Below are 9164 nucleotides of genomic sequence, written 5' to 3' on the forward strand. Positions count from 1 at the left end.
AAAATGTATATATGATTTATATGAGGAATTAGAGAGATTTTGTTTACAGAGCATTAGAATTCTGCCTTTAAAGGGGAATTTGTTGAGACAAAATTGGAAAAATAAAATCAAAATCTAAGTAATTTAGGTTAGCAGCAAATTTCTTTCTATGTTAATGTTTTGAGGTAACATCTCCTTACTAGTCTGCTGCTGGACATCAGAATCTTGCGTTTTAGCAGCACATGAGAAAGTTTGTGACATCACAGTCTCTGACTTATGATGTCACTACAAAGTCATGGAAGTAAGTGGGGAACACAGATTGTGAAAGAGGGCAGAACCCTTTCTTAACCAGAAATTTCAGCTGGTCAGAATGGCGTCAGATGACAAATCAGCAAACCTTATGTCAGTAAGGTACAAGGATGCTGGAAAATCATTTGTTATGTTCAGCACACAAAGAGAAGCTGTGTATCAGAATCCTTCTAAAAAGTTAGCTGACTCCACCTATAGCTGTCAATCTCTTTGTATACAGACTCTCAGCCTGATTTAGTAAGCCTTTTTCCCATAGACCCAGAATGGGAGAAAAGCTTCAGTACATTAGACCCTAAAAAGCTTCAAGGTCATCCAGATCAACCTTCTTGTAATTATCCAGGTCATGGTAATTTCTGTGTGGTGGACATTTCAGCGGAGAGAGGGATGGGAGGGAGGAGAGCCCCGTGTTCTTCCTGTACTCTGGGAACTGAGATCTGAGTGCAGGGCCAGTTTCTTCATTTACCACCTTGCCCTCACCTTTCAAGGCTGCAGCCTAACCACATTCCTTACAATGAGGAGATGGGAGAGTATTTAATCTGATTTATTGTTCTGCAGTGCCTTTTTTGTTCCTACATGTTCCTGTTTGGTTCTGGTCTTTGGCACCTTTCTTGCAGCTAAGATATAAACAGGAAGCTCTTTGGAAACTCAGCCAGCCACCTCTTTCAGCTTTCCATAAACTCAGCCCCCAGCCTCCCCCCAGCTATAGTTTAAATCTTAGCCCAGCATATGACAGCAGAGAGTGAGGTTCCTCTCAGCCTTAACAGCTGCCGCTGGCAGGGAAACTCCTCTGTGGAAACAATCTAAGAACTTGCTCCCTTTTCACAATTCCATAAAATTGCACAATAAATATTCTCAGCTTGAATATTCTGCTATCCAACAAGTATTCCTATTTTGGCTCAAGCTCCATTTGCATTATTGGTTCCTGGCCATAAAACAAATCTCCAACTTATGACAGGCAAGTACAATAAAGACCTTTTGGGGAAGAGGGAGAGAACTTTGCCTTAAACTCCTTAAGGGCATATACCAGACACAAGGAACATGCTGGATGATCAGCATGGGAACCTTGCTATTTCTTTGTTACTCCATAGCAGAGTCTGTCCTTTTTAAAGTGGATCAATGAAGGTCTCTGCAGTAGGGGACTTATGCAGGGGAGAAAATGTGTCCTGGTAAGGCCAGATTTCCCAGGAGCCACAAAAGGCACAGGATGCCTATGCCACGGGTTAAAAGTGAGTAAACAGGCTTATTTTTAATATTATAAACAAATTGAGAATAATAGTAAATAGGTTTGGAAGGTCCAGTGCTTCAACATCACAGCCATGCGATCCTCCTCCCCTCATCAAGCACATTCTTCTCCCTTTTCTTTCCTGCTGGGGCTGATGCAATATAAATTGCGGAAAGCGGGCGCTGAAAAGTCAGCGCCCGCTTTCCTAATGTGCGCATGGCGCCCGCAAGGGGGGGGGCACCATGCAATATCCAAATTAGGGGGTCACGCTAACAAGGAGGCACTAGGGTCACTTGCGTGACCTTAGCGTCTTCTTGCTAATGCGACCCCGCCACGGCCATCTGCCAGTAATGAAAATGGCCGCCAATAAAGAAGAGATCCTTTTCCTGCAGAAGGGTACATGGAACAGAGGGAGGGGAGCTGCAGTGGAGGTAATTTCTTCTATTTTTTAAAGTAATTTAAGGTTTATTTCAGTTCCGCAAACAGACCAAACAGAAATAAACATTAAATCAACTGAATCCCGAAAAAAAAAATGAAAAAAATAAACCAAAAAAAATAAAATAGTTTGCCCTGTACATCCCTAAGAGAGAATCAGGAGCCAGCAGACAGGCCGATTTTGACGCACTAGCTTAACCCCTTATTCAGTAAGGGGTAATAGCGCGTCGAAAACACGCGGCCAACCCTCCCGAAACTAATAGCGCCTGCAACATGCAAATGCATGTTGATGGCCCTATTAGTTATTCCCGTGCGATTCAGTAAGTAAAATGTGCAGGCAAGCCTCACATTTTACTTTCAGAAATTAGCGCCTACCCAAAGGTAGGCGTTAATTTCTCTCTGTACCGGGAAAGTGTATACCCTCCGACAAGTCGGAGGGTATACAGAAAAGCAGTTTTTACTGCTTTTCTGTACACTTGCGCTAATTTCCGACTTAATATCATGGCGATATTAAGTCGGAGGTCCCAAAAGTAAAAAATAATTTAAAATAAAAAAAAAAAAAATTTAAATCAGCCAGTGGAGGGTAAAGTGATTTGTCCAAGGTCACAAGGAGCGCCTATTTAACCCACATCAGAGTGCGAGTTATACAGTGCACTCGGCTGAGCATACTGTATTGCATCGACCCCAGTGAGTGGGGAGGCACTGGAAATCCTGCACTTGGGGGCTACATGAAATGTAAACATGGCCCTGGTCTTCATGGTAACACTAACTGTTCCTTGAGAAAGTGTCTGTGATGTTTGTGAAAAAGCACCAAATTTAGTCTGACACGAAACTCTGAGCAGCAGAATCTGTGTGAGAGGATGAGGTCTGACTAGATCCAGTAATGTTCTGGAGGGAGCTCCTGGAAGCCTCTTATTACACTATTTTATGAAAACTAGAAGTCACATTAAGTGATGTGCATTGGCAGGATCCCCTAGACAAGAAATTGTTGGTAAAGTTCTGAGAAAATCCCATGAAAAGTAATGAATACTTTCTGCTTTACTCTCTCTGGTGGCTCCTGATTCTCTCTTAGGGATGTACAGGGCAAACAATTTTATTTTTTTGGTTTTTTTTTTCATTTATTTTTTTGGGATTCAGTTGATTTAATGTTTATTTCTGTTTAGTCTGTTTGCGGAACTGAAATAAACATTAAATTGCTTTAAAAAATAGAAGAAATTACCTCCTCTGCAGCTCCACTCCCTCTGCCACCATGAACCCTTCTGCGGGAAAAGGATCTCTTTCCTGCCTCACCTATTCTGATTTAAAAATGTCGTTGGTCTCAGGGCCAGCTGACACCAAGTCAAAAAGAAATAGGGCCCTATACCAATGTGGCACTGGCTGGCCCTGAGACCATCCCCATTTTAAAATCAGAACCGGTGGGGCAGACGTGATTGAGGAGCTCTCCTGCCCCTTTCATCCTCAGAAAGCCACAGGAGAGGTAAAAGGCTCACAGGGTAGGAGGAAAGGAGGGCATGAGGGTTCAGTTTTGTTTTTTGGGGTTTTTTTTTTTTTTTACAATTTTTGGCAAATTGTGCATGCTATTTGCCAAAACAAAAACACCAGACATTTTCAGATTTTTTTAAAGCTCTAGCCATTTGATTTATTTGAAATGAATCAAACTGAAAAAAGGCTTTTTTGGTTTGGATTCAGTATTCATTTTAAACAAATGCACATCCTCCCTCTCTATCCCTATTTTTTTTTTAATCTAGTGTCATCAGGGCCAGTGCAAGCATATTAGGCACCCTAAGTGAACCTTCAGCCTTGCACCACACCCATCCCCCTCGCTGCTCATATTTTGATAATTGGATTTGGATTTTAGATTAAATTCCCCGGCTTTTCCAAATCCAAGTTCAAATTCAGCAATCATGATGAACCCCACCATCACCCCTTACTTAACAATTCTAATAATTGTGTTTTTTTTATATATATCTAATGTAATGAAGAGGAAAATTGCCCTGCATCTGAGAAGTATACCTGAACAGAAAACCAACATGGAGAAGGAAATCCCCAGAACCCTCTGCGTGTCTTTGGCCTGCCTGGGCTGAATGGACTCTGAGTGACTTACAGAATGTACCTGGATATCTGTGGAGGCAAGCTGGCACCAGACAGGAGATGTCTATTCATAGAGTCACAAAGAAGAAACCACAGGGGAGCTTCAGGCACTATTCTCAGGAGTTTGTAATCCACACAGTTACAGACGTGTTGATTGCCTTTACCAGTAAGAGTTTAACAGAACAAAGAGAGCCATGGGAAATGGGCTACACATCCTGGGAAGCCAATCAGGGATAGTTAGCGATGATTTAATCATGCAGTTGACATCACAACTTATGTAAATGATCCTTTGGGCAGTCATGCAAGTCTCTAGAACCTTCTATCCTTTTCCTGTATTTGAATGTTATCTATAAAACAAGGGTCACTTCCTGTATCCAGAGAGATGCTGGTCAGATTGTAAGACTAAGGGCACTCAGTACCCAGCATCTCCCGAGAACACTTATATTGACTAATAAAAATACATTATACTTTTACTGAGTCTAAGTGTTCTTGTGTCCCTGGCCATAAGCATAGGGAAAGCTTAACATACCCTGCCATACCCTCTTTCCCCCAGTATAATCTTGAGCCCATCCCAGAAGAAAAAACATTAGTGGCAGTGGACAGCATATTAACCGTCTCCTGTCCATCCAGGAAGGGACATATTGGTGGCACAATCTACCCAGACCCTCTCACTCACTGGCTCCTATCAGCCAAATAGGAGGAGGCAGAGGATAGACTTGCTGTGCCTCCAGTGTGTTCTCCATCCTTCCATGTGGTTCAAAGCATGATATTCAGGTCCCGACAGGGGAGAAGGGAGGATATGCTGGAGAACTGTGGCATACCCACGGGTGGTCCTGGGCTTGAATGTGTGTATGTGTGTGAGAATGGGAGCCTGGGTGTGCATCTGTGTGTGCATAAGAATGGAAGCCTGGGGGAGGTGAGAGAGTGAGAGCTTGTGTGAGTGTGTGTGTATGATAGAACATGTAGAGTGAGAGCTTGTGTGTGTGTGTGTATGATAGAGCATGTAGAGTGAGAGCTTGTGTGTGTGTGTGTATGATAGAGCATGTAGAGTGAGAGCTTGTGAGTGTGTATGTGTGTGTGTGTGTAGAGAATGTGATCTTGGGGGGGAAGAGCATGTGAGAGCTTGTGTGTGTGAGAGAAAACGTGTGTGTGAGGGAGGAAGGGAAGATGGCAGAGGGGAGAAGAGAAACAGTGAAAAGGAATTAGCAAATGAGCAACAAGGGAAAAAATGGGGAAAAAAGAGACAGGGACCAAATGATTAGAAAAATAAGAAAAATACAAAGATAAGACAACAAAGGTAAAAAAAAAATATTTTGAGATTTTAGCAATTGGAATGTGCCATCTTTGGGAATGTGAATTTCTTATATTTTTGTATTTTGCTTTTCAGTATTCCATTGTTCAGAGACTTTATTTTCTCAGGCTATTATGGTTTTGTCTGCATGTTTCTGTTTCTAATTTATAGTCTCTTATTTCTATATTAGGTAAAGGTCGTACTCTGTTTTGCCTGTGGGTGACTGAAGTGCAGTATTTCTGCTCGCATGTAGTTTCTCTGTAGCAGTCCAGCTTGTTCTGTTATTCCAGCAGGTGATGTATCAATGTCCTAGGGCCTAGCGTAGTATCTGCATTTCTGCTTTTTCATAAGGTTACTGTTATTTGAGTGCTAAGAGTCAGTGCTGTGACGTTATGGTATGGCAAGGTTCTAGATGTCTCTTTCCTTGCAGGAGAGCAGTGGAGGGATATTTTTTGCTGAGGTGACACCAGATTTACATTTTTTTTTTCATGTTGGTTGTAATATGAATTGTCCTGTTCTGATGATTAATGATATTTTATTATAGTTATGATGATTGCTGGCTTTCTGCAAAAAGGATTCATGAAAGAATACATTAATTTTCATTTTATTATGATTGATTGGATCTATTTGTTTTCTTTGCTTTTTACATGATATTGATTATTTGATATGTTCTTTTTACTTTAATCTATGAAAGCTAATCTGATCACACTAAGCAAACACCCTGACCCACTGCTGGCCAATTGACAGTGTGATATGTCTTGGTATAAATCAAATATTCCCTTGAGGTAAATTCTGCTCTATTGCTGCTTCTGCACAAGTATTTTTCTGTACCCAATATACTGAATTTAGTGAGCCCCTTCTATTTTTCCCTATATACCTTTTTGAGCATTTCTTCCTGTAACACTACCTATTGGTTTCTTTATCTAGAGTTTAGTCTCAAGCTCTCACAGATGTGCGCTGGTAGTGTGACACTTCTGTTCACCTAGGCCCATTTCTGTCCATGACCAGAACATGTCTTATTTTTTGCAACACTTTTATAACTTGTCCCACAGGATGTATGCACAACACAGTATGAGTCCTTATGCTGTCCTTCACTTTTCTGGTAACGTGCATTGATTATATCCCTGCTTGCCATTGTAATGAATATTATCCTGGGTAGTTGTTTACAATAACAGTATTCTTTGTAAAGACTTGCCCAGTATACCTAGTATTATATGAGAAACATAATATTTTCATACCAGTCTCTCTTTGTTGCCCAGTATACCTAGTATTATATGAGAAACATAATATTTTCATACTAGTCTCTCTTTGTTCTCCTTACCTTTACCTGTTACACCACTATTGTGTAATTACTTGACTTTGAAAAATAACATATGTGGTCTTGCTATTATAAATTAGGTCCTTTTTATAATGCTGGTATCCTTATAGCTCAATCATAGAGCTAATGGCTACCTAGTGAAACTTAGTTATTCTGTTATTATTTGTCAATTAGAGTGTGTCTGCCTATGAGTTTCATTTACTTTAGGGGGGATCTAGAGGGATAACACACACAAGGTTAGCTTAGCTTACACATTTAGCCCATTTGCCATAATGACTTCATACAGTTCTGTCCTCCGAGCTAGTACTTGGGTGTGCCACTTTGCCATTTGTAAGGGGCACAAGAGGGACATGAGAAGTATACCTGAACAGAAAACCAACATGGAGAAGGAAATCCCCAGAACCCTCTGCGTGTCTTTGGCCTGCCTGGGCTGAATGGACTCTGAGTGACTTACAGAATGTCCCTGGATATCTGTGGAGGCAAGCTGGCACCAGACAAGTGATGTCTATTCATAGAGTCACAAAGAAGAAACCTCAGGGGAGCTTCAGGCACTATTCTCAGGAGTTTGTAATCCACACAGTTACAGACGTGTTGATTGCCTTTACCAGTAAGAGTTTAACAGAACAAAGAGAGCCATGGGAAATGGGCTACACATCCTGGGAAGCCAATCAGGGATAGTTAGCGATGATTTAATCATGCAGTTGACATCACAACTTATGTAAATGATCCTTTGGGCAGTCATGCAAGTCTCTAGAACCTTCTATCCTTTTCCTGTATTTGAATGTTATCTATAAAACAAGGGTCACTTCCTGTATCCAAAGAGATGCTGGTCAGATTGTAAGACTAAGGGCACTCAGTACCCAGCATCTCCCGAGAACACTTATATTGACTAATAAAAAATACATTGTACTTTTACTGAGTCTAAGTGTTCTTGTGTCCCTGGCCATAAGCATAGGGAAAGCTTAACAATATACTTGTGCATTTAAAAACTGCAATAAATATAAAATAAATTAATACAGATTAATAAGGAATTTTTAATTGTGGTAAGTGCTTGAAATAATTGAGGTAAAATGTTTTAAAGTTTCACACATGATGCATAATGGCTGTTGCAAACTAGTTAGAAAACCATTGTAGGGTGTAGTATATGGCATTATTTATCAATAAGAATACAACTAGTAGATCTCAGACCTGCATAGCTACAGCCTACCCATGTTAAACTTGTACCCACTCAAAAAATCAGTTCTGGTTACGCCACTGCTGGAGACATTGCACAGCTGCTGCCCTCCCTCCTCATGTTTGGCCGATAGGGTCCAAGGGGCAGGGAGAGGGTGAACCGGAGATTGCAGGGCAGCAAGAGGAGAGTGAACTGACTGGGCATCAGGGGAGAGGGGAGGAAGGCATTGAGAGAATCAAGGGAAGTAGGGAAATGAATTAATTGAGGTTGGGGGGAGTGAACCAGGGTGAGGGGATCATAGGGTAGGAGGAAATGAACCAGGGTGAATGAGGGGTTTGGGAGGAGGAAATAAACCAGGGTGAGTGAGGAGGTTGTGGGAGGGAACCAGGGTGACTAAAGGATTCATGGGGGAACCAGGGTGCATGAGAGTTATATTGTAATTCAGTTTACTCATGGCTTTCTGAGGGCCAAGTCCACACCCAACACATGTCACAAAAGGCCTAATACCATATGGGTTCCAAGGGTCTTTTATGCAAGGTTTTCTGGTTGGTACCCCAGCAGTACATGTTGTTGTGATATTTTTACTTCAGAAAGAAGTACTTTAAATGTCATTTTTCATATAATTTCTGGTAGTGGGAAAGGATATAGGTTGGAACTGGGGGAAGGGAGGAAAGGTCATAGGATGGGGGGGGATCTAGGATTTTTTTTCTGTGGTATTAAAGAATTACAACTTAAAGAAAGCTAAATATAATTTTGTGTTGCTTCTTTTATTTACAAAACAATACAATACTCAGATTTTTCCAGACTTATACCACAAACACACCACCAAATACCTCTCTTCGGCCTTCATTCTCAATTCTTGGGATGTTAAATCTCACTCTGAGATAGGGTTGGTGGTGGGGGGGGTCAATGGGGATGCTATGGAGGAGTTGGGGGGAGAGGGAATTTTAGGTGATTTTGCCAGGGGTAGGCGTAGGGGAGATGAAAAGGAATGTAATAATGCTTGGGGTGGGTGGGAAGGGGATGTTGTGCATTTACTGAATTCCCAGCTTAGAATGTCATGCTCGGGACTGCCAGAGCATTCTGAAGGAGTGTATACCATCTGATTTTTTTTATCAAGAATGTGCAGCGGTTCTCAAATATATCTCCAGCCGGTTACAACTTCAGGATATCAACAATGAATATGATTGAGACATATTTGTATGTTTTTGTGATGGTGGACTGCTTGAGTATCTAATTGATAGAGTACAGTCAAGAAGCGTAAACCTTACTCGCGAATGTGCCCCGCCCCCGCCCTACATTCTCATCTCCCTTCCCTCAAAGTATTTCCCGCTTGACGCGTTTA

Source organism: Rhinatrema bivittatum, chromosome 8 (genome assembly GCF_901001135.1).
Source record: "Rhinatrema bivittatum chromosome 8, aRhiBiv1.1, whole genome shotgun sequence".
Taxonomy (NCBI): Eukaryota; Metazoa; Chordata; class Amphibia; order Gymnophiona; family Rhinatrematidae; genus Rhinatrema; species Rhinatrema bivittatum.